Source organism: Acinonyx jubatus, chromosome F2, assembly GCF_027475565.1.
Source record: "Acinonyx jubatus isolate Ajub_Pintada_27869175 chromosome F2, VMU_Ajub_asm_v1.0, whole genome shotgun sequence".
NCBI classification, from domain to species: domain Eukaryota; kingdom Metazoa; phylum Chordata; class Mammalia; order Carnivora; family Felidae; genus Acinonyx; species Acinonyx jubatus.
The window spans coordinates 36,054,711-36,080,086 of NC_069394.1; the positions used below are offsets into that span (position 1 = coordinate 36,054,711).

Below are 25,376 nucleotides of genomic sequence, written 5' to 3' on the forward strand. Positions count from 1 at the left end.
GCGTCCGACTCTTGATATTGGCACAGTTCGTGAGTTCAAGCCCCACATCGGTCTCCGTGTTGATGGCGTGGAGCCTGCTTGGGATTCTGTCTCTCCTTCTCTCTGCCCCTCCCCTGCTGGTGTGCTCTTTTTCTCTCTCTCAAAATAAACAAATAAACTTAAAAAAATAAAGAACTCAGAGGTACCTTCTGGTAGGGACCTGCCCTAGGAGCAGCAGTTCAGCATATCCCACTCTGAGGCTCCCCCAAACACTCTTTTTCTTATGTTCACTCAATACATGGGTTTTTTTTGACACCTACCATGTCCTAGGCACTTTGCTATGAATTGTAATGGTGATTACAACACCAGCCTGTCCCAGTCACTGTAGTTTACCAGGAGAGATGGACACATACGGAAGCCAATGTCATACGTGCTTTGATGGAAGTGACCTCTGGGGTTTGAGGCAGCGCAGAGAGGGGGCTTGGCCCAGGTTTGGGGGTGTCATGAAGGCTTCCTAGCAAAAACGACTCCTGCGTCAATTGGGACCCCTCAAAGAATGGCATCCCCATGGGAGGCCCCTGAGAGCATCTGTCCCGGGATAGGGCAGTGAGCTCTCCTGGGGCTTAGAAGGAGCCTCAAAGTGACATACTTGACTTCCAGGTAAAGGAGGAGACTTTAGAGAATCAAACTGAGAGATGCTTGCTTTCTTCCTTCTGATCATTCTGACCCAGGCAGTCAAATTCCCGCACGACTTACGCCTCAAGAAGTAATGTCTATGCAAATTCTAAGCCAAGAACAGAAGCTGTGCTTGGTAGAACCCATTCTGCCTGACGTTTGTATTCGTTCTTAGCATTTCCTGACGCCATCTTCTGCACGGATCGCCTCCCCCACCCTCCTCCAACTCCTTTAAGGGTCTCAGATCTTCCCAGCAGTCTGACTGAGTATTTACGTAGTCTGGACACGGCGAGGCTACGTTGACCGGCAGTGAGGACTACAGACCATGGGTGCTTGGCTCTCAGGGCTTTCTCTTGGTTGCTGGTCCCCAAATTTGCCCCTCCCCCATGGGTCCTCAGGAGCCCTTGGGGTGGGGGGGGGGAGGGAAAACTCTTCATTCAGAGTCTTCACTTCCACTGAACACTAGTATAGACGTGCGAATTTCCTATGCGGCAGAGAAAAGAGCTGTGCTGACTATGTTAGCTAATTCTTATTTAAAGCCCAGAGAGTCAGTCTTCATCCTTTATTGTGACCAGTTAGCGGAAGCAAGAAGTCAACAAGCCCGTAGGGCCAGTGCATGTAACAGGAAAGTGGATGCGAGTGGCAACTTCTCTTTTTCCCCTTGCAACTTAGAATTCCCAAGGCCTGGCTGCCTGTTTTCTTTCATCAGAGGAAGCAACGACACGGGGGGACCTGTGTGGCTCGTTCTTGCTCTGACAAGCACACACCTCCACCAGGGTGCTAAATAAGGAAAGCCCCCTTGGACTTGCTTTCGGGACCTTCAATGAGAAATGAAGGCCAGTCTAGAAATCTGTATTGATTTACCTCCAGCACAGAGAGTCTGGGGTAATAGGAAGCTGATTGCTGTGCTGTTGTCTTATCTTCTCAGCCTAGCTACAAAAAGAATGCTGCTACCGTGGCTGCATCCGGACAGAACCTTCTAGGTCAGCTAGCTGTGGGGCAGCATCAGGCAACTTGGTCTTCGTAAAAGGACGAGAGGCTTTTTGCCACAGAAGCTCCTGTGTCTCTAACATCTTAGAGAAGCAATAGACCAGCATCAAGGGTATAGGTCAGAGTTGATAAATATAGCATAGCTAAATTTCTCTCTCCTTCTTCTGTCCCTCTCTCACAAGAGACATTAGAACTAATCAATCACAGGACTTTTTTTCTTCTGAAAGCATGTACCATGCTGAGAGCCATAGTTGCTGATACAGATTCTTGGGCTGCAGAGAAAGTGAAGAGAGGCGTATTGATCTCCTTTCCCGAGAAGGTTAAGTTTTATAGTTAACGGAGTCTAAAGGGATCCTTTGCTGACACTTTATAATTAGGAGCCCAAGTGGATTCATTTTTTTTTTTTCTCATGGGGAGAAAAGCCCTGAGCTACTGGTTCACTGGGAGCATCCTGACAGACAAGAGCAGGGGTGGGCCCAGGAGACCCTTTCCTGTCCCAGGAAGAGCCTACAAGACTGCACTGAGCATGCTGGAGATAGGAATGTAGAGCGGATACATGGTCTCCGAAGTCAATCCCCACCTCCCCCGGCGGCTGGGAGCCAAAAACCGGGGCTGCAGCCCGGCAGAAGGACACAGACGATCCACTGCCCAGGTGTGAAGTTTCTGGTGATTCCTGATACCCAGGAAGGCTGGAGAAGAAAATAACTCCCACCAGCCTCCTCTTACATGGCTTCATTCATTCATTTGTTTATTCACTGAGTCACCGACATTTCCTGTGGCTCTATCTTTGGCCAGGCAGTAGGACTTAGCTGTGGGGGTATTAGCACAGATTCCTGCTTCTGAATCTTCTAACCTTCCCCAGCCATCTCCCCCTCAGTCCTCGGGCATGCATTGCTTTGGGTGTGGACTGATAGAAAGACAACACCACTGAGATTGAAAACCAAGGCCAGGCTTTCCATCTGCCAGAGCCTGGGATGTCAACAACCAAGGTCCTAGCAGGGACTTTTTGGGATGATGGGTCATTTCTACGTCTCGGCTGTGGGGGTCTTAACATGGTCACATGCTTTGTCAAAACACACAGAAGTGGACCCTAAAAAGAAGGCATTTTGCTTTATGTAAATTGCTACCTTAAGAATAAAGAAAGTATTAATATGCAGTGGAAAAAAGAAAACAAATGCGTACAATATGACACTCTTTATGTAAAAATCTGTAAATGCATGTAACACTAGAATATACTTTTTACATTTTTATTTTTAGAGAGGGAGAGAGAGAGAGTGCCCGAGTGGGGGAGAGGGGCGCGGGGGGGGGGGGGAAGGGGGAGGGAGAGAATCCTAAACAGACTCCACCCTCAGCACGGAGCCCACCTGGGATTTGATCCCGCGACTGACGGTGAGATGATAACCTGAGCTGAAATCAAGAGTCGGACACTCAGCCAACGGAGCCACCCAGGTGCCCCTAGAATATACGTTTTAAGTGCACAAACAAGTTATAACAAAACAGAAATCTCTGACGAACTGAGGAGCACTAGCTCTGGCATTGTCATTACTTGCAGAAGCTGGGGATAGCGGAGGTATTGGGCTCTATCTATAGAGATTGATCTATTTTGTTTTTAAAAAGAGGAGGATCTGAAGCAAATATGACAAAATGCTAAGGTCGGTTTGATCTTGGTAGTGGGTACAGAGGTATCATATTATTTTCTGATCTTTCTGTAGGTTAAAACGCTTTATAAAAAAACTGGAGATATTTCAGACACACACACACACACACACACACACACACACACACACACACACACGGCCCTAAATGTCTCCGGTTCTAAACAAGAGATTTGGAAGCTAGAGGCAAATAAATAACAGTGAAAATGAAAGCAAGAGAGTTCGTGAGTGGGGTAAATCCTGTGTTACCAGGCAGTGGTTGTAGGAAGAGACGTGGAGCAAGGGGTATCTGAGCCTCCTTTCCAGGGAAGAAGCCCAGAAGTGGCAAACCTTATAGTCCCCAGGGTCCTTGGAGGACCCGCGAACAGCTGGCAGAATTTCCCACATCCTGCAGTAAACAGAGGCAACACAGTAATTTCCACAACCCAACAGGGGCGTGGAAGGAGCTGAGACAAACAAGATCTGAGAGGAAGAGGGTCCCCAGAAGCGGCTGTGTATGCTACCCTCGGAACAGATGCCAAAAATAAATATTTGGGTGAGTTGTAGAAAAATAAAGAATTTTTTTGTGACTGGCCCCTTTAAGCTTGTATCCTTAGAACTTGGCTACATTTAGGATGGGTCAGCCGAGCCCCTGCTCTCAAGGGCCCACAGTCTGTCTGGGAGACAGAGAAGCAAGGAAACCATATCTACTGGGGATATGATGCCTTCGGGGGAAAGGGGTAATGAGTGATACGGAAGCTCCTGGCCCCGAAAAACCGTTTTTGTGAGACTCCGCCGTCCCTCTCTCCAGTCCCACCTTTGGGATATATATGAGTTACTATTGCTAGGCAACAAATCGCCTCGAAACTAAATGGCTTCAGATAATCAACACTTACCATGTCACAAAGTTGGTGTGGGCTAGGAATTTGGGAATGGCTTGGCCAGGTGGTTTTGGCTCAGGGTCTCTCAGAAGGAAGCAGTCAGGACATGATCAGGGCTGCAGTCACTTGGAGGTTTGACTGGGGTGGGAGGGTCCACCGCCACCACAGCTCACTCAGATGCTCCTTGTTGGCAGGCCTTAGTTCCTTACCACGTGATCCTCCCCACGGGGTGCTTGAGCGTCCTCACAGCATGGCGGCCGGCTTCCCCCAAAGTAAGTGATCCAAGAGAAAGAGCAAGGAAGACTACATCCTGATCCAAAGAAGCTCAGCCCACACTCTAGGGGAGAGAACTAAGCTCCACCTCCAGAAGTGGGGGTGGGGCGAGTATCAAATTATTTATGGACTTAGTTTAAAACCACCAAAGGGCAGGAAGGAAGTCAGATTTCCTGAATTGCCCCACTGTCCTGATCCCCAAAACATGATGGATTTTACGTGGGTCCAGTGGTAATAACATGAGGAAGCCCACGTGACAAGATTGGAATTGGGACTCAGACACAGTTGGGAAAGGTTAGGGGTCTAAATACAAGAGCATAGCCAAAACGATCACTGCTGGGATAGGGCTCTCAGGAAGCCAGCACGGGGTGGGGGGCGGGGAGTAGAAGTCAGACGTGAGCGCCGTCAGCCAAGGTCTGAGCTGTGCTTTTACGCAGGATGATAGGATCAAGGAGGGATGGGGCAGGGCCCGAGAGGGACCCAGGAGGGGGCCCCAGGCCCCAGGCCCAGGGCCGGACTGCCCAGTGGGCCCCCTAAACAATGAGCTTTGAGACCCTCAGCGAACAAGATTCTTCAGCGAACAAGAATGTTGCAATCTAAATATCCCGAGTAAGTTCATTATAATTTCAACACTTGGGTAAGTTTGTGAGTCAGTATTGTTGTAAGCTTGTGTTTTATGAGCCAGTATTGTTTTTATTTTAAATTTTATTCTGAATTACATAATGGGGACGGGGGGGGATCGAGAATCTCTGAAGCAGAATTTGCCGATTGGCGTATCATAGCGCACCGATAAACTGTTCGTGGGGAGGGCCTCCTCCAGAGCCGTGAAGCTAGTGGCCAGTACAGAGAACCTGCCATAAGGGGTTCTGACCTCCAGCCTGTGTGGGGCTGACCTCCAGCCCGTGTCCTGTCCACCACGCCTGGCATCCTGGTGCAGGGACGAGCCAGCCTGCAGGGAAGGACACATTTTTGTTATTTCTAGTTTCCGCTAGCTGCTGGCTCGGCCAGTAGGTTATAGACCTGTTGAAATACGGATGCCTTTGGCCCTTGGGGAAGGAGGCCAGGCAGGCTAAGAGAGCACCCTGGAGCACCCAGGCCAGATCCCTTCTACCAGGAGCAGCCTGCCCAGTGTCCAAATAGGAAGGAAGGAAGGAAGGAAGGAAGGAAGGAAGGAAGGAAGGAAGGGAGGAAGGAAGGAAGGAAGGAAGAGGAAGAGAAGAAGGAAGGTAGGAAGGGAGGGAGGGAAGAAGGAAGGAAGGAAAGAAGGAAGGGAGGGAGGGAGGAAGGCCACCTGAATCCAGTCCTAACTAGGCTGCTAACCACTCAAGCATCGGCGCAGTCCCTTGGGCACGGCTGTGCATGCCAGGTGAAGGTTTCCTTACAGTCTCCTGCTAAGTAATCGATCCCCAAGTATGGGTAGCACAGGAGGCCAGTGCGAATCAAGGAGGCATGGAAGCAGAGACTGAGAGAAGCAAAGACTTGGGTAGCTACCACCCAGGGTTCGGCCCCCGTGGCCGGCTGGGGAGCAGCGTGCCGAGAAGGCGGAACGGGCCCATTCTCCCAGAGCTTTGGAAGCCGACCGCTGGTGGCAGAATGTCAGCAGCGCTCAGGCCATTCTGCTCCACTCCCTGATCCTTGTGGGGCCGTGCCTGAACCCCCCTCTGAAGTGCCCTTCCCTTTAGAGAGCTCCATTCCGCCAGAGGGGCTCTGAGTTGGTCCAGAGCAGTGAAGGGATCTGCAGCCAGACCCCCTGGCATAATAAAGCCTGAATCTGATAGGAAGAGGTCTTTTGGGACAGCTTTGTTTGTCCGCGGGATTTGGAGTCAGGGGCCTGCGGGCTGGGGTGTGCTGAAGGAAGTGACATATGCAAATGAGTCACATGCCTGCCCTGCGGAGACTGACAGCTTTATCACGAAGTACCCCAATCTCCCCGGGCCTGTGTATAAAGAGGCCTGGAGCCTTCTCTTGTCTTTTGGCAACAATCCAGCTTGCTCAGGCATGACTTCGCACAGAAATCGGGTTTGGCTTTAAAAACGCTCCTTGTGATGGCAGCTCTGCAGCCAAGACAGGCTCTGTGCTGAATTATTGAGCGGGGCGCCTGCTTGCCTGCCTCGGCCAGAGCCTTTCTTCTCTGTAGCTCCGTGGCCTGACAAGTCAGTTTCAATACGCAGCGACGCAAGGCCCTGTGCTCGCTCGGCCTGATGCTGGGCCAGATTCCAGACGTGCTTGTACAGCCGCCAACACACCCCGGGCACCAGGCTTTACTCCAGGGTCACGGGCCCTACAGATTCAGACAAATGGATATCTCGATGGTCTCCAAGCTATCGTCCTGTAGGAATCCTGTATCAACATATCTAACACCAATATCGCGAATCAACGCCCCAACCAGCTTCTTCACCTGTTTTCTCTATTTTGATGAATGGTGCCACCATCCACCCAGGTGCCTGAGCCCAGGTCTCGGCTTCACTCTTCATTCCTATCGCCTTCAGTCTCTGCAACATGGCATTGGTCTCCGAGTTTGTCTATGCAGCCTCTCAGATATTTCTCAGTGGGGCGCCTGGGTGGCTCCGTCGGTTGAGCGTCCGACTTCGGCTCAGGTCGAGCGTCCGACTTCGGCTCAGGTTGTGATCTCACGGTCGTGAGTTCGAGCCCCGCGTCAGGCTCTGTGCCGGCAGCTCCGAGCCTGGAGGCTGCTTCAGACTCTGTGTCTCCCTCTCTCTCTGCCCCTCCCCTGCTTGTGCTCTGTTTCTTCCTGTCTCTCTCAAAAATAAATAAACATTAAAAAAAAAATTAAATATTTTTCAGTGCCTGGGTGGCTCCGTCGGTTGAGTGTCCGACTTCAGCTCAGGTCACGATCTCACGGTCCGCGGGTTCGAGCCCCGCATCCGGCTCTTCGCTGACAGTTTAGGGCCTGAGGCCTGCTTTGGATCCTGTGTCTCCCCCTCTCTCTGCCCCTCCCCCCGCTTGTGCTCTGTCTCTCTCACTCTCAAAAACAAATAAACATAACATTTTTTTTTAATTTTTTTTCAATGTTTTTTTTTATTTATTTTTGGGACAGAGAGAGACAGAGCATGAACGGGGGAGGGGCAGAGAGAGAGGGAGACACAGAATCGGAAACAGGCTCCAGGCTCTGAGCCATCAGCCCAGAGCCCGATGCGGGGCTCGAACTCACGGACCGCGAGATCGTGACCTGGTTGAAGTCGGACGCTTAACCGACTGCGCCACCCAGGCACCCCATACATTTTTTTTAATTAAAAATAAAAAACAAAATTCTCAGATGTATTCAATCGTCCCCATTCTCACCACTCCTGACTTGTGGCTGCTATCTCTCCTCTGGGCTCCTGACCTACTCAAGCTCCCCTTCTCCCATCCTTCGGCAACACCATCTAATCCTATCGTTGTCCAACCTTCGTTGGTTCTTACTCATTGCAGGATAAAGTCTAAAGCATGGTCGTCAGAGAGAGCTCAATTTGAATGTGTTCTGCCACTTGCAACATACGACATTGGTCAAGTCAGCCTGTGAAATGACAGTAATAGCAATGGTGAGGATTGAGGTAATGTGACATAGTTCAGGATCCAGTGTCTAGAAAGTACCAGAAATGCTAACCTTTGTTGCTATTCACATCCTGGCTTCCCCTGCCCTGTCCCTCTTTATCTCCTGACCAGAGGGTCATATCCTACCCAACCACACACATTCCCTGAGCGTGCCCTGCCATCTCATGTGTTTGCACTTCGGGTATACCATTCTCCTGCCTGGAATGACCTCTATCTCCTTATCTAGCCAACGACTTGCTACTCATTCTTAAAGGCCCATCTCAAATATTACCTTCCTCGAGACGGTCCTGATGCTCCCATCTCAGCATTTTCTTAACTTTTGTGACTCTCTTACAACCTGTTACCTTGAAATATTCTCATGCGCGCCTGTCTTAGCGTGCAGTGAGCGCTCTAGGAACAGAGACAATTATCCATTCAAACGTTCATTCGCCAACAGGCGTGTGGTATTTCTCACAGGCCAGGCATAGTGCTGGGTGCTGCGGACACAAGATGGCATTAAACACTATCTCTATTAATCAGGGCGCTTAATTGCCAACAATAGCATCCACTATTTTATTGTGGAAAGAGTTTTATTCCAGAGAATTGTGCCGCTCACAGAATCGTGGCAAGGGCCAGGGCCAGGCTTGGTGTCTATACAAGTGCCAGCAATGAAGCTGGGAACTGCAGACTAAGAAAAAGCACCAACTCCATTAAGGCAATGTTCTAGTCGGAAACACCATAATTATAGCCATCCTGTGCTGGGGGCCGGATTTTGGAAACTCACCTGTACCTGCCCCCAAAGGATCAGATATCACCACCAAGGTTTTCAGAAGATCTCTTCAGTTTTTGCTTCTATTTAAAGTCTCATACAGGGGCATCTGGGTGGCTCAGTCGGTTAAGCATCCAACTTCGGCTCAAGTCATGACCTCTCGGTCTGTGGGTTCGAGCCCCGCACCGGGCTCTGTGCGGACAGCTCAGAGCCTGATCCCGTGCCTCCGTCTTTCTCTGCCCCTCCCCCACGCTCGCAGTCTGTCTGTCGCTCTCTCTCAAAAATGAACAAACGTTTAAAAAAAATAAAGTCTCATACAGGTATACCTGCTTGATGGAACTTACATTACCTTTCTATATCCCAGCTGCCAGGCGGTCTCGTAAATGCAATTTTTAGCTTTCTAGCTCCAACAGGAAAATGCGCTCCGAAGGGTTTGCAATGAGGTGGAGTGAGCCAAACTACAATATCCTGGCTCTCAAAGCGCTCTGGCTTGGGGGGAGAGTCAGGCAAGCCGACAGATGGTACAATGTTATCAGTGTAGCAGGGGGCTGGGCACCAGAACAGCAGTCCCCAAACCAGGTGAGGGGTTCCGTGTGCAAGATAAAGCTGCGTATGCCAAGTTTTAAAAGCTTGCATTTTACGCTGAAGGCATGGGGTAGTCACTGAGTGATGGGGTCCTACTTTAGTCCGGGAATGATGAACCTGGATTGGAGAGGAGCAAGTCTAGAGTGAAAAGGCCAGTTAGGAGAGCACTGCAGGCATCTGGGTCAAGTGATGATGATCTGAGCCAAAGAGGCAGCAACAGGGCTCGTTTTAGGGAAACTCTCCTTTCAGGAAACCATGGGGTCGTGAGGACCTGACCTCCTCACCCCTTACAAGTAAACATTTAGCCAGGCTGTCCGATCAGAGCCCCCCACCCTCAACCACAGAGATGGGTGCAGGTGTGGTCACGTGACCCAACCTGTGCCAGTCAATTAGGAATATACCCAGGCTTGGCCGGACCCATCACAGAGAAGCTGGTGTGTTTCCATGAGGTTGACGAGTTGATGCATGAAACTCTAGAGTGTCCAGGAGCCGTTTTCCCATCAGGTATCTCCAATCGAATACCAAGGTGCAGGATGTTACCGGGAGGTTGACTGGCTAAGGAAGAGGGGACAAGAGTCACCCAGAGTGATGTAATTTGCATCTCCTGCACCAACAGCAACACCTACATGTAGTGAGTGCTCAGTTACGTTTAATGAGTGAGGAAATGAATGAAGCCTTTAAAATGTGTATTTATAAATACAGAATGGTACTTCTGTCACGTCATTTAAAAAGTCAAACCTTGAGGGGCGCCTGGGTGGCTCAGTTGATTAAGCATCTGACTTTGGCTCAGGTCACCGTTGGTGCGTTCAAGCCCCACATCAGGCCCTGTGCTGACAGAAGGGAGCCTGCTTTGGATACCCATCCCCCTCTCTCTGCCCCTCACCCACATATTCTCTCTCTTCTTCAAAAATAAATAAACATTTATTAAAAAAAAAAAAAAAAGTTGAGCGCCTGAGTGGCTCAGTCTGTTGGGCGTCCGACTTCAGCTCAGGTCATGATCTCACAGTTTGTGAGTTTGAGTCCCGCGTCGGGCTCTGTGCTGACAGCTCAGAGCCTGGAGCCCGCTTCCGATTCTGTGTCTCCCTCCCTCTCTGCCCCTCCCCTACTCACACTCTGTCTCTCTCTCTCTCTCTCTCTCTCTCTCTCAAAAATAAATAAACATTAAACAAATTTAAAAAATAAAAAAATAAAAAGTCAAACCTTGAGATTAAGAAAAAAATCTATCAAATGGATTTACTGGACATGCAGAAATTTAAAAACAGGTAGATTCCTTGTTTTCTTGGGGGCAGGAGGCGAGGATTACACTGGGCATATTGTTTTGTATTGCACGTGATTTCCCTCGAATGGTTGAAGATATAGATGAATAATATTAAACATATCGCATTACTAAATACTGTATTCAACTAGATCCCCAATTGTTTTCCTTTAAATGGTTGATGCCGTAAAAAATAATCCGTGTAACAGCAGGACTCACTTTCAAAGTCTTGGAAACCTGTTTTCTAGGGGCTGGTGCACCCAGACAGCGGGTCTTATTGAGTTGCAAAAACAACAAAGGCGATATAAGTTAAATTGCTATTTTAATCAAGTAGGGATCGAACATACGATAAGATATGTAATACATTTTGCTTCACATCGTGTACCGTGATTCATCCACAACTTTTGGTTTGCATGTGTGCTACTGAGCCCAATTAAACATCTAGCCACCGTCCTTCCTCGTCACTCCTTCCTTTGGCTAACAAAGGATACGAGAAATCGGGAGAACTTGCAGACCTGGCCATGGGTAATTCATTTTCTTTCCATTTCTCCACTTATACCAGGAACCAACACTTGTTTTGAGCTTTAATTAAACAAGTTGCCCGGAAGGTATTAGCAACACGTTTGTCTCAGGCTGGGAATCTGCGGGCGCGGCTGGTAGTTGGGAGTCTGTCCTGGGCTGTTGGGCAATTGAGGGAGAGGAACCCTGAAGAGAGAGGAGAAGAAGGAAAGTGGCACAGCGCTTGCACGTGTCTCCTCCCTAAGTTGTGGCAATAAACAAGCCAGGCAGGAAGGCACCCCCCCCCCAAATCTCTCTGTGTCCTTTTCTTTGCCTCCGAACAGTCTCTGGCTGTGTTCTTCTTACCAGGGTCACATCTCCCTCGTCCCCTGAGCCTGATGGAGGGAGTGTTTGCAGAAAGGAAGCCCGAGAACTTGGGAGTATGGGAGCACGTCTTCTATCAAAGGATGAAAAAAATAGTCACACACATGCGAGCAGGCAATTTGCAAATCCCCTGGGAAATTCTGGCCAGGGTTATTCAGCTACCCCCCCATCGCCTTTGTCTGCAAGGCAGAGTTACCATAGGGGTAATTCGCAGCATCAGGGGCTTGGGCAGAGGGGGGTACCCCGTGGCAGCAGGTATTCTGCTAACCAGATGTCACCGCTCTCTACTCCCCCATCTCCTTTCTGGCCCTGTCTGCTTTCCTCCTCTCAGACACCCTCTTGGTCACACAGTCCTCTGGCTAGCTCATATACCCTTTCCCCCTTGTTCGGGAGAAAACGCTGTATTATTTTATAGTGACCTTTCCAAGAGCAGACACAAAGGAGGTAAGAACGGGTGTAAGAAGGGACTAGCATACCAGCCAGAACAGGTGCTGAGTTAACATTTGTTGACTGGCTGATACACAGAAAAGCATCTAGATAACTCCTAGAACCAAAGAAGCTTTGAAAGTAATACAGAAAAAAACCAGATCGTTCTTTCCCCACTCTTCCATCCGACGCTACCCTGCCACGAGCTTCTCTGGACGTCCCCCTCCACACAGACATTGTGGACCTCAACATGCTGCCCTAACCTAGCTAAGCCCCCAGATGATTAAATAAACCACGTATCTGGAGGAGTGGAGGGGCCAGTTTAGTAGGTGAGAACCCCAGACCATGTTGAGGTCTGGAAAGCCCCATTATATCTAACATCACATAAACCACAGCTTATAAGGCTGAAAACGTCCCCACATGGTCTGATCCTTTTTGGTCAACTCAGACTAGAGGTAGCTGTTAGTACTAAAATGAATAATAATGCTATTATCTTTGAGCGGACCTATCATTTGTCAAGCACGTCCTCAAATTCTTTTATTCAATTATACATAACTTTAGTTCTGTCACCCCACCTCACAGCTGGGCACACTGAGGTTCAGGACGATTAGAGGACTCATCTAGATGACACATGGAACACCGGCTGTGCCATGATTTGAACCCGGATCTGTCTCCTTCCCTACCGGGCAGTGTGATAAGCCACATGAAGAAGAGAGCACGTTCATGTGCATTGCCTGTCAACAAGGGGTACCAGGTATTCAACTACTGCATTTAAAAATTTTTTTTCAACGTTTTTTATTTATTTTTGGGACAGAGAGAGACAGAGCATGAACGGGGCAGGGGCAGAGAGAGAGGGAGACACAGAATTGGAAACAGGCTCCAGGCTCCGAGCCATCAGCCCAGAGCCTGACGCGGGGCTCGAACTCACGGACCGCGAGATCGTGACCTGGCTGAAGTCGGACGCTTAACCGACTGCGCCACCCAGGCACCCCTCAACTACTGCATTTTAGAAGTCAAAGCTGACTTTCCTACAGGCCGGCTTTCTTCTCAGGAGAGTCCCATTTTGCCTGTGATGGAGACAGATGTCCCCATAGAAAACCCTGGTGACCCATTAAAATGTTATGAAAACTGCCTCTGGCCAGACCGGTAGGAGCCAAGACGAGAACACAAAGCACATCCTCTGGTGATTTAAGGAGGCGTTGGCCTCACCACCTAGTGGGGCTAGTACAGGTGCAAATGCTATTAGGCAAAGCCACACAAATAACAGACTGAATTAAGCTTTAATCTCTGAACCATTGTAAGGATAATGAGTGCACTTTATAATAATTGCCAGAAGTGAGAGCAGGGAAGAAAACATTGGAAAAGGCCGCAGCTTCAGTTTCTTCCTTTGCAAACCGGGAGTGTAGTACCAGCCAAGCTCCTGAGCCCACAGAAGGCTAGAATAAAAATGCTCCGCGATTAACGAAGAGGAAACAGATTTAGAAAGAGGCCCGCTTTACCAATGGGTCTGCCAGCCTCCAGCTCCTAGCTGACCGTTGACCATGATGACCACAAGCCTGCCCTGAGGCAGGCTCTCCTGTGCATTTTCCCCGTAGGCTGGAAATCCAGCTCACTTATATAACAGGCTTCGAGGCAGCACTCGTCTTTAAGCAGGAGGGACCCCGGATTACTCCCCCATTTCTGTGGCTTCCAGGGCAGGCATTCCCAGCTTCCTGGGAATTTGGTGAACCACCCGAATGTGTCTGCCAAGCCTCTCTCTTCTGGGTGTATTTGATTCATTGTTGTCCAGAACCCCCAGTGGGTAACATTCACCCGTCACGCTGGGTTGTTGTGCCCGGGAAGCAGAGCGCCAATGGGGGTAACTGGGTACGGCTTCTGTCTTTCTCTTGTTTCTGTCCTCACTGTTGCTTTTTCTCAGAGGAAGAGACATTTACCTGTAGAACCACAAGAAAGCCCGCAGAGGGTTCTTGGGAAGACATAACTATTCCAGCCGCCGTCAACATTTGTGTACAAATACCTGTTTGGGTATCTGTTTTCAGTTCTTTGGGGTATAGATCCAGGAGTGGAAATTGCGGAGTCTTATGGTTGATTTCCACGTATGCGTTAATGTCCAGAATAAGGAAAAGCATAGAGATAGCAAGCAGATTGATGGTTTCCGAGGGCTGGGAGGGACAGGGCAGTAGGGAATGACTGTTAATGGCTACGGGGTTCCTTTTGAGGGGACGCACCTGTTTGGGAACTTCATAGAGGTGAGAGTGGCACAACACTGTGAATGTACTAAATGCCCTTCAACCGTACATTTTTAAGATGGCTATAAATTTGTTTTGCGAATTTCACCTCAAGAATTATTTATTTATTTATTTTTTAATGTTTCTTTATTTTTGAGAGAGAGAGAGAGAGAAAGACTGCAAGCAGGGGAGGGGCAGAGAGAGAGGGAAGCACAGAATCTGAAGCGGGCTCCAGGCTCCGAGCTGTCAGCACAGAGCCTGACACTGGTCTCAAACTCAGAGACCAGTTAAGCGTCCGACTTCGGCTCCGGTCATGATCTCGCGGTTCGTGAGTTCGAGCCCCATATAGGGCTCTGTACTGACAGCTCGGAGCCTGGAACCCGCTTCAGATTCTGTGTCTCCCTCTCTCTCTGCTCCTCTCCTGCTCTCACTCTGTGTGTCTGTCTCTCTCTCAAAAATAAAAATAAACATAAAAAATAATTAAAAAAAAAAAAAGCACCTCCAACACCTGAGACCTGCCTTCCCAGGGAAGTACAATAGGAGAGAAACACAACTGAGAGCTTAAGAGCCTCAGACACCTTGATGCAGTTGTGGTGCAGTCGTATTTTATGGGGGAAAGGAGTGGTCTGGTAGCTTCAGATTCACGAAAGGCAAAAATCTTCATATTGTCATTATTACCATAGGCGTTTCTTAAGATACGGTAAGCTCTTTCCATTGCTTTCGTAAGTAGTATTCATAGTCCTAGCAACAACATTCCAGACAGTTCTTCTTATGAACCTCAAGGCTGAGAACCACTGGCCTAGACTGAAAGAAGGGAAAAAGGCAGGTGTATGATGCACATCTTTGGTCCTTCCAAATATGGCGTCTTGAAGATAAAGAGGGGGAGGGATCAGGCATGGCGACTCTCGTTAATAACACCGTATTGCATATTGAAAGCTGCTAAGAGCAAATCTCCGAAGTTCTCGTCACAAGAAAAAAAAATTCTGTAACTCTGTGCAGTGATGCAATTTAACTAGATTTACTATGGTGATCATTTCACAACATATACAAATACTGAATCATTCTGTCGTACACCTGAAACGAATATGTTATATGTCAATTATATCTCAATAAGGAAATGAGCAAAACATTCCAAAAATACACAGCAGAACACATCAACAAATGGGAAAACATACCGTCTTTTCTGACAAGAGGACACAATGTCATTTTCCTCTCTTGCATCGAGATCCGCTGATCTTCTTAATTCGGTTTTTAAATTCAGCATAATGTCAATAAACCTGTGCATCATTAAAAAAAAAAGGGTAGGAAATTTTGAAAATGTTCCTACTCATTTGTAGGGTTTAGCTCCATTCTGTGTACATATTAAAACTCTAGAGTATTAATACATGTTAATAGATTTTTTGTTATGATGTCATCTCATTTGGGGGAGAGTTGAGAGAGGTTGGGCTCTATTAAAGCATAATTATTTTTAATTAAAGAGGTAAAATCATGATTCTCATATAGATATAAAATGATCGCATGTCAAGGATTTTATTAAACTCATTAATTGACAAGGGAGAACTTGATTAGCTGCCACCCAGGCCATAGTCTCTATTCTTTCACATGGGTGCTGTCCTTCTCCACTCAGCTCAGCCTGGCAGACCCCTCCAGACCCCAGCTGGGCCGGGACTGTTGTTCCTTTTCTGACATTTCTTAGCCTCAGATGCTTCCTCTCCATGAACCCTACTGAGCTGGTGGAGGGATGGCTCCTGAATGGGGTGAAATTACAATCATCAGTTTGAAACAAAGAGAACAATACTACAGACCCAATAGGACCTATCGGTCTCCATGCTAAAAGGCAGCTTTTCTCTGAGCTGGAAAGTGCAAGGTCTGGAGGGAGATCAAAGGGAGAGAGAAGGAGCATGGGGCTGAGCACCCCCACCCTTGAGAAGGCTGCTATCCAGGCTGGGAAAGTGGAGGCTACTCTGTATTAGTCAGGAATCTCCAGAGAAACAGAATCAATAGAACATGCACATATATAGAAAGAGAGATTTATTTTAAGAAATTAGCTCATATGATTACGGATGCTTGGCAAGTCCAGAATCTGCAGGATGGGCCAGCAGGCTGGAGACATAGGGGTGAGTCAATGTTGTGGTTCAAGTCCAAAGGCCATCTGCTGCAGAATTTATTCTTGCTCAGGGGAGGCCAGCCTTTTGTTCCATTCAGGCCTCCATCCGATTGCATGAGGCCTACCCACATATGAGGAGCAATCTGCTTTATTCAAAAATCCACTAATGTAAATATAAAGTTCATCTAAAAACAGCCCCATAGACACATCTACAGCGATGTTAGACTAAATATCTGGTCACCTTAGCAGAAGTTGACACGAGCTGACACACAAAGACCATTACACATTCCCAGGACCGTAGCCTGGGTCTTTGGAGCCCATGGGTCAGTGGTCCAGGTGCTGAAGACTGCTGAAGAACAAGGCTGGTGCTAAGAGAAGGGGAAGGGAAATATGGCTTCAGAGTGGCCAAACGGAAGGAGGTTAGGAAAAACCCAGCCCAACCTTATTACTCCCCTGTCCAGCCCTCTACCTCCTGCCCCCTGTCCCCTAGAGAAGATTTGCTACCTGTCCAACCTCCAGGCTTATCAAGGCATTTCTACTGAGCTCGTAAAATGAGCCACGATAGCTCGTCATGGCCTCGTTCAGCTGGACCATTCTTGTGAAGGCCCAGCAAGCAGCCTGGAAAATCTGAACATTCTTCACTTAATTCCTGGGGTGCCCTGTGATGGCTTCACAGATTTACGGTCAACCGTGGTTGCAGGGGGGGAGTGCTGGGACCTGGCAGTAACCTGCTGTGTGACACCATAGAGGAAGATTAGCCACCCTGGAACCAATGGTTTCTCTTTATCTCTGTTGAGGCTTTGGGCCCTTGACAGTGTGTTGAATAATGTCCCCCTGCCCTGCCCCCCAAAGGTATGCTCATGCCCTAATCCCTAGAACCTTTGAATATGACCTTATGTGGAAAAGGGGCCTTTTTGGTTATAATTAACTTTAGGATCTCGGGATGAGATCATCTTGATTGTGTAGGCGGGCCTAGTTCCAATAACAGTTTTCCTTGTAAGAGAAGGGCAGAGGGGCACTGGAGTTCGAGAAAGAGGCCACATGAAGACGAAGACAGAGACTGGTATTGGGGGTCACAGGCCAGGGTGTGCCTGGAACCACTGGAAGCCGGAAGAGGACAAGAAGATTACTCCCCCAGAGCCTTCAGACACCTATGTCAATTTTCTGGCCTCTAGAACTGGGAGAGAATTAATTGCTGCCGTTTTAAACTGCCACGTTTGTGGTGACTTGTGATAGATTAGCCCCAGGAAACTAATATACCCTCTTGGTGGCCCTTAGAAGTTGTCTGAGGCACTGTGGATCCAGATAAACACTGGCAGGCTGCCTGAGATGAGGCAGACGAAGTGTCCTGGCCACAGAGAAGCTGTGATAACATGCACATGTGTGTGAATTCATCCCCCCCCCTCCCCCGGCCTTAAGATCTCTTTATCGAGAACCAACCACATGGTAGGTGTCATGTTGGGTACTGATGATCAGGGGATAATCAAAACATCTTGGGAGGGGCAGCTTCACAGCTGATTGCCACCCGCGTCCCTTGGTCGGACCAATTCTTTTTTAGAAACTTTTTTTTTTTTTAACGTTTACTTATTTTTGAGAGAGAGAAAGACAGCGCAAGTGGCGGGGCGGTGGGGTGGGGTGGGCAGAGATGGAGGGAGACACAGAATCTGAAGCAGACTCCAAGTTCCAAGCCGTCAGCACAGAGCCCAACATGGGGCTCGAACTCCCGAATCGCGAGGTCATGACCTGAGATGAAGTCGGACGCTTAACCGACTGAGCCACCCAGGCGCCCCCAACAAGAAAGCATTTTTTAATTAAGGTATCTACATTGTTTTCAGACGTCATGCTGTTGCACACTTACTAAACCACAGTGCAGTGTAGACGTAACTTTTATATGCACTGGGAAACCAAAAAATTCATTTGACCCCCTTTATTGCAGAATCGCTTTATTGCAGTGGTCTGCAGCCAAACCCACAATATCTCCGAGATACGCTTGTATCTCGAGATACGCGTCAGCTGTGCTTGAATTAACTTCAATTTCCTCATCTGTAAAATGGGGGTGATGGCTCGTAGGGCTGGTGAATGGATCAGATGCTCAATACTCAATAAACAGCAGCGGTTACTATTTTTACAGAACTGGTCCCTTTGCATAGTTGTCCTCTGGCTCTCATTCGGAGGCCTGGGATCCCTTCTGGTCTAACCCGGAAAGTTTTGTTTTTCTGCTAGTGCCAGGAAGGCACCTTTCAGAATGCGTGAGGACAACTGGCAATGAAGAGAACAACCGGGCAGAAAGCACCCGGCAATGCACACGTGGGCCTTCAGTATGACTTGACCGCGTGCCTGCCTGGATTTTCAAAGAAAGGAAATGGCAGCAGTGAAGACAGATGTCAGGGCCCGCGACTCTACCAGCCTCCTTCACGCTCAGAGCCACTCTGCGACGCAACTCTGGGGGCCCATTAGAACAACACTGGTGGATGTAGCAGCCCCTTCCCGGCAACCTGTCCTCTGATGTGGGGAAGAATGAGAATTTGGACTTTCAGATGCTAATTCCTCCTCACCTGAGTCCTGAGTTTTATATATTCATTAAAATGGCAGTGGGTGTGCAAACAAGTTCTTGTACGTACGTGTTCATAGCATCACCGTTCATGACAGCCAAAGGTGGAGACAACCCAAATGACCTTCAGCAGATGGATGGATAAACAAATTGGGGCGTATGCATTTACTGGAATGCGATTCCACCACGGAGAGGAGTGAAGCACTGGCACATGCCACAACTTGGATGAAACTCAAAAACATGCTAAATGAAAGAAGCCAGGGAGCCCCTGGGCGGCTCGGTGGTTTGAGTCTCCGACTTCGGCTCAGGTCATGATCTCACGGTTCCGGGGTTCGAGCCCCACATCGGGCTTTCTGCTGTCGGCACAGAGCCCGTTTTGGATCCTCTGTCTCCCTCTCTCTCTCTCTGCCCCTCCCCTGCTTGTGTGCTTGCTCTTTCTCTCGCGCGCGCGCAAAATTAAATAAACATCTTAAAAAGAAAGAAAGAAGGGGTGCCTGGATGGCTCAGTCAGTTAAGTGTCTGATTTCGGCTCAGGTCATTATCTCATAGTTCGTGGGTTCAGGCCCCACGCGGGGCTATTCGCTGACGGCGCTGATGGCGTGGAGCCAGCTTCGATCTTCTGTCCCCCTGCCTCTCTGCCCCTCCCACACACTCTCTCTCTCTCAAAAATAAACATTAAAAAAAATCAATAATAAAAATAGAAAGAAGCCAGACACCCAGGATCACATACTGTATGATTCCATGTATGTGAAACACCGAAAACAGGTATTTCCATAGAGATGAAAAACAGATTGGTGGTTGCCGGGGGCCCGAAAGGGGAGAATGAGGAGTAACTGCTTACGGGGTACAGGGTTTCCTTTTGGGATGATGAAAACGCGTTGAACTTTTCTAGCTAGTTGCACAACATGATGAATATACTAAATGCCCCTCTATTATTCACTTTAAAATGGTTATTTTGGGGGGCACCTGGGTGACTCGGTCTGTCATGTGTCCAACTTCAGCTCTGGTCGTGATCTCACAGTTCATGAGTTCAAGCCCTGCTGACAGCACAGAGCCTGCTTTGGATCCTCTGTCCCCCCTCTCTCTCTACCCCTCCTCTGCTCTCTCTCTCTCTCTCTCTCTCTCTCTCTCACACACACACACACACACACACACGCACACACATACAATAAAAAAAAATTGAAATAGTTTTTGTTGTGTGAATTTCACCTTTTTTTTTTTAAATGACACTTCACCTTCCAACATGAAAGAATCCTGAACGATTCTCAAAGAGCCTGATCTCAAAGATAGCCTCAGGGCTATCTTCTCCCCAAGTCTGGTTCTAGGATCTTGGCTTATTGCCGTACCGGGAAAGAGAAAGATGCTGCAGATCTGGAGCCAGTGCAACAAGTCGCCCTTCAGTGGGGATTATTTTGAAAAGAGACAACCAAAAAGACAGGTCCAGTCCTCTCCACAAGACGTATTTGATCTCAAAGGCAGTTTGTCCTAGGTTGTGATATCTTTATTGCATGCAATTCATGCTTCCATTCCAGAAATATTAGTGTTTTTTAATACCTCCCCCACACCAACTGTAAGATCTTACGGCAGCTTTCTGGATTTGCAGCGAGTCTCATATTCCTTCCGAACATGGTTGGCCAGAAACTTGGGTGTCCCTGCCTAACATATGGAGAGAAAAACCGATCCTCTCACTGTGTTTTCGGTTCTCTGAACGGCCTTCCCAAAAGATACTCTTAGGAGCAATTATGCAGATGTGTGGACAAGGTGAGGCTACTTTTGGAGGATCTACTGCTACCTCAGAGGAATAAATGCCAGAATCTCCAAACAGCGCTATGGATGCTCAAGAGCAGAAGACGCCCCTGTGGCTCTCGGTTGGAATCCTCCCTCTCATTTATCAATCACTGTTGGTGCTCCAGGGTTGGGACGGCAGTTTGTCGATGTTGGGAGTCTAGACTCTTTCTAGATTCTGTGTGCTCACTTTAGGATGTTGTCCTTATCTACAATGTCCAAAATGGTTCAACAGCACACCCACACTCCTGGAGGAGAAGGGAAATAGGAGCAATGGAGGACAAACTCATTTCCTTTCAGGAACATGGCCTGGAAATTTCACACATCACTGCTGCTGATATCCCATTAGCCAGAATCTAGTGGCCCCGTCACACCTAGCTGCAAGGAAGGCTGGTCTCGTGCCCAGCTTAACCTTCCGTCCGAACAGAAAAAGGGGAGAATGGATACCGAGAGAGACAACTAGGACTCAGGCCCACCATCCAACTAATGTTCCTTCCTTCACTCATATCTCCAGCGCCTTTGCTGCCATTTAAAACAGGGGGTTTGTGGGGCTCCTGGGTGGCCCAGCCAGTTAAGCGTCTGACTTCATCTCAGGTTATGATCTTGTGCTTCGTGAGTTCGAGCCCCGCGTTGGGCTCCGTGCTGACCGCTCAAGCCTGGAGCTTGCTTTGGAGTCTGCGTCTCCTTCTCTCTCTACCCCTCCCCTGTCCATGCTCTGTTTCTCTCTCTCTCAAAAAGTAAATAAACATTAAAAAAATAATAAAACAATAAAACATTGAGTTCGTGCCCCACCTCTGAGCCTTTACTCATGGTCTTCCCTAACGTGGAAGGGTCTGTCCACTTCTCCACATCCATATTGCCTTCACTGCCCCCTCTGCCTCGTCTCCTCCCTTCCTGACAACCTTCCCTGACAATCCCAGCCCTCAGTGACTTGGGAAGTCCCTTGACCTTTATGTTTTCATTGTACATGATGTTCTATATAGCTTAGGTTTAATTTCAGAACTAGACAGCACATTCCTTGGGAACAGGGTCCTCATCATATATTTTTCTTGTATCCTTCATGCTCTCTAGCTCAGTGCTGAGCACACATATGTATTTAACAATTACTCTCTGAAATGAATTGAAGTTGATTAGAATGACATGCTCAACAATCTAGGACAATATTTTTATTCTTCTTTGATTATAGTATTTTTTCACCTAAGTGGTCTGCATGTAATTATATATATACAGTTTTATATAAATACATACACATATTAATTTACTTATATAAGTATATATAAAGAGTTTAATCTCTATAATATAAAAAATTTATATGTACATACATATATGCACACATTTGCAACTCAAGAAACCAGGTTTATTCTTATTTAGTTTTCTTATCCTCTTGTTTACTGGGCAACTTTTCATCAACGTTACCTGCACTGTTTCAAAACTTAAATAGGATAAGCAGAACCTGAGCATTTAGCACAGCACTGGCACACAGCCAGCACTAAATAAATGCTAAGATTAAAAAAAAAAAAAGGCAAGGGCAAAGTATAAATGTAAACTGAGTTAGAACTTACTACAAGAGCAAGGATTCTGGTATTAGACCCTGTCTAACTTTGTTTCTTCTATTTATTCACAGTTTTGTAGAGTATTAAGTGAATTGACTCATCGTGCTCGTCAATCATCTCTCAGTTCCATGCACACCCTTTATACTTTGATCTGTAAGGCTATGGGCTTAGATTCTGAAAATGAGATTTCCCAGATTTCCCTTGCAAGCTGATTTCCACTTAGGGTCTGCAATTGGGAGGCACAACTGGGAGACTGGGAGGCAGGAGGAGAGAGGAAGGGACTTCCTTCCTCTTTCCACCTTCCTTAGGACAGCTACCACTCTATCAACTTTAGACCAGAGTCTTGCCACTTCCTACAGGCCCTGTCACCAGCCACCCAGCGCCCTTTGGCAATCTTAGTGCCAAGTACATGATGGTCCTACAGCAGCCCAACAACAAAGATGGTGGCTCTTCCTCTACATTCCTAGGTTATACCTCTTTCCTTTTGTTCCCCCCAGCCCTAAGTTGCTCCCTGTATTTACCGACTTCACTGCTTTCTTTTGGATATTCCAACACATGTGAAATCCATTCACTATATTAAATACCCCCTGGTTAAAATACCTATTATAATTTCTGTTTTCCTGATAGCATTTTGATTGATACGGCATGCAATGTGCTTAAGGCCTTTCATCTTCTCAACAAATGTTAGTTCTCCCCTAGGTGATTATATCTGCTGTGTTAAAAGAAAATGCATGATAGAAGCGAAGATATATTCACTGTATTTTTTTACATTACCATTTCTTTTCAGAGTTCTTGAGCTTTCTCCATGGGCTCCCATTTCAGATGTGAGGGTTAGTGCAAACTCCCATGGATGGTAAGTGAGAATCAGGGCTTGGCCTTGGTTGAAATTGGGGGGAGAGCCAAAGAAAATTAACTTTCCAACAAGTAGGCTTATACCACTGGGATATGACTGAAGCCCAGGATGGGGGATCCTAAAAGAGAACAAAAGAGAATGCCACAAATATCTATCACATCATCTGTTCTCTTGGCTACTCTTACCTCTTCCTTCTCCATTATGCGTTTACACTGACCTGATCTGAGAAACATCTCCAACCCATAAAAACATTGCTTCTTTAAGCCCATGTTTCTCTTACTCATTACCGACACCAGTTTTCCTAGATTCAAATCAGAAGCCCATGAAGAACCCCTTGGGTGAGAAGTGATCCCATGAATGTTGAAGGAAGCTTTGCCCTCACTGGAGAATCAAGGCACTAGGTTATCATGAAATCCAGTCCTTTGCAATTATTATTGTATCAAGTGAGATGTCATCTCACTGATGGGCTTCCGAATTCCATCTCAATGGAGAAATCCACAGCAACCAACAAAGTGTAAGGAGAGAAAGCAGAGCCAGGGAGGGGTTAGTGTAATAAGCTGGTGACTGCAAATAATATGACTTTATTTATTATTTTAACAAATAAATCAGAGCTTATATTTCCAAATAGCAAATTTTTTTTTCCAACCGTGCTACCATGGCTCACTGTATTTTAAAATTATCCCTAGAGCCTGCTGCAGAATTTTATAAAAAATTCTCAAATCTTCCTGGCCTCAAATCTTCCTCCGTGAGTGGATTTGGTGATTTGGAAATAATTGAAGTCATTTGGAAGTAAATCTGGTGACCAAGGTATGTGAACAAGATGGGAAACACCATTATTTGGTCAAATTTGGCTGTAACCAAAAGAAACCAGGACTGGGGGCTGGGGGTGGGGAATGTAAGCTAAATGTGAGTAGAGTTTTCAAAGAGAAATTGCAAGCATTTTAGATAGTATTTGGAAGAAGTAATAGTCTTCCAAAGATGACTTCAAAGATGACTATTTTATATATATATATTTTTTTTAATGTTTATTCATTTTTGAGAGAGAAAGAGAGAGACAGAGTGTGAGCAGGGAAAGGGCAAAAAGGGAGGGAGACACAGAATCTGAAGCAGGCTCCAGGCTCTGAGCTGTCAGCACAGAACCTGATGCAGGGCTCAAACCCGCAAACCACAAGATCTTGACCTGAGCTGGAGTCATACGCTTAACCAACTGAGCCACCCAGGTGCCCCATGGATGACTAATTTAAAGGATGGTGCTCATCATGGGTAACTGGATCATGTGTGTGTGTGTGTGTGTGTGTGTGTGTGTGTGTGTGTGTGTGTAATCAACCTAACTTTATAATATTATATTTATAGAAGTTGTTCTCAGTTTTCTCTCTACATATGAAGATGCCCCGTCCAGGGTATTCTTCCCTGCCTATCATGACCTCAGGCAAGGAGTTGGTCTCAGAAAAACATGGATTTTGGAAAAAGATTAGTATGCAAATCTGTGCCTAAACGACTTACTGTGTCTGAAATCTTAAGCAAGTTGCTTGAGCTCATTGCACTTTAGTTTTCTGATGTATATAATGGACAAAATACAATGGAGTGATTAAGAGGCTTAAGAAACTATGTATGCAAGTGCCTAGCTGAGTGCCTTGGCCCAGAGCAGACACTCTATGAATGGTTACTATTATTGGTGCAAACATAATTGTTTTCAGTTTATATTTTAATTCCAGTTACTTAGATACAGTGTTATATTTCACGTATACGATATAGTGATTCAAAAATTCCATATATCCCTCGGTGCTCATCACGACAAGTGCACTCCTTAATCCCCATCAGCCATTTCACCGTCCTCCACCCACTTCCCCTCTGGTAGCCATCATTTTGTTCTCTATAGTTAAAATCTGCTTCTTGGTTTGTCTCTCTCTCTCTCTCTTTTGCATGTTAGTTTTGTTTCTTAAATTCAACATATGAGTACGATCATATGGTATGTCTCTGACTGACTTATTTCTCTTAGCGTTAGACTCTCTAGCTCCATCCATGTTGTTGCAAATGGCAAGATTTCATCCTTTTCTGTGGTTGAATAATATGTGTATACATAAAACTTCCTCTTGGTCTATTCATTAATCAGCAGGCACTTGGGCTGCTTCCATATCTTGGCTATTATAAATAATGGTGCTATAAATATAGGGGGTGTATGAATCCCTTTGAATTAGTGTTTTCGTATTCTTTGGGTAAATACCCAGTAATGCACTTGCTGGATTGTACGGTAGTTCTATTTTTAACTTTTTGAGGATGATCCATAATATTTTCCACAGTGGTAGCACCAGTTTGCATATCCACGAACACTGCAAGAGGGTTCCCCTTTCTCCACGTCCCTGCCAACACCCATTGTTGATTGTAGCCATTCTGACAGGTGTGAGGTGATATCTCA

At 47.1% G+C, this 25,376-nt stretch overlaps 1 long non-coding RNA gene across 1 annotated transcript in view; it reads left to right on the top strand.

Moving 5' to 3' along the window:
• The window catches only part of LOC113600636 (uncharacterized), a 114,043-nt gene that overhangs the window by 54,910 nt on the left and 33,757 nt on the right, over positions 1–25,376 (top strand). The window contains exons 3-4 of the long non-coding RNA XR_003421732.2: positions 22,895–22,960; positions 23,647–23,767. This is a non-coding gene — a long non-coding RNA (uncharacterized LOC113600636). The remainder of the gene's footprint in view (positions 1–22,894; positions 22,961–23,646; positions 23,768–25,376) is intronic.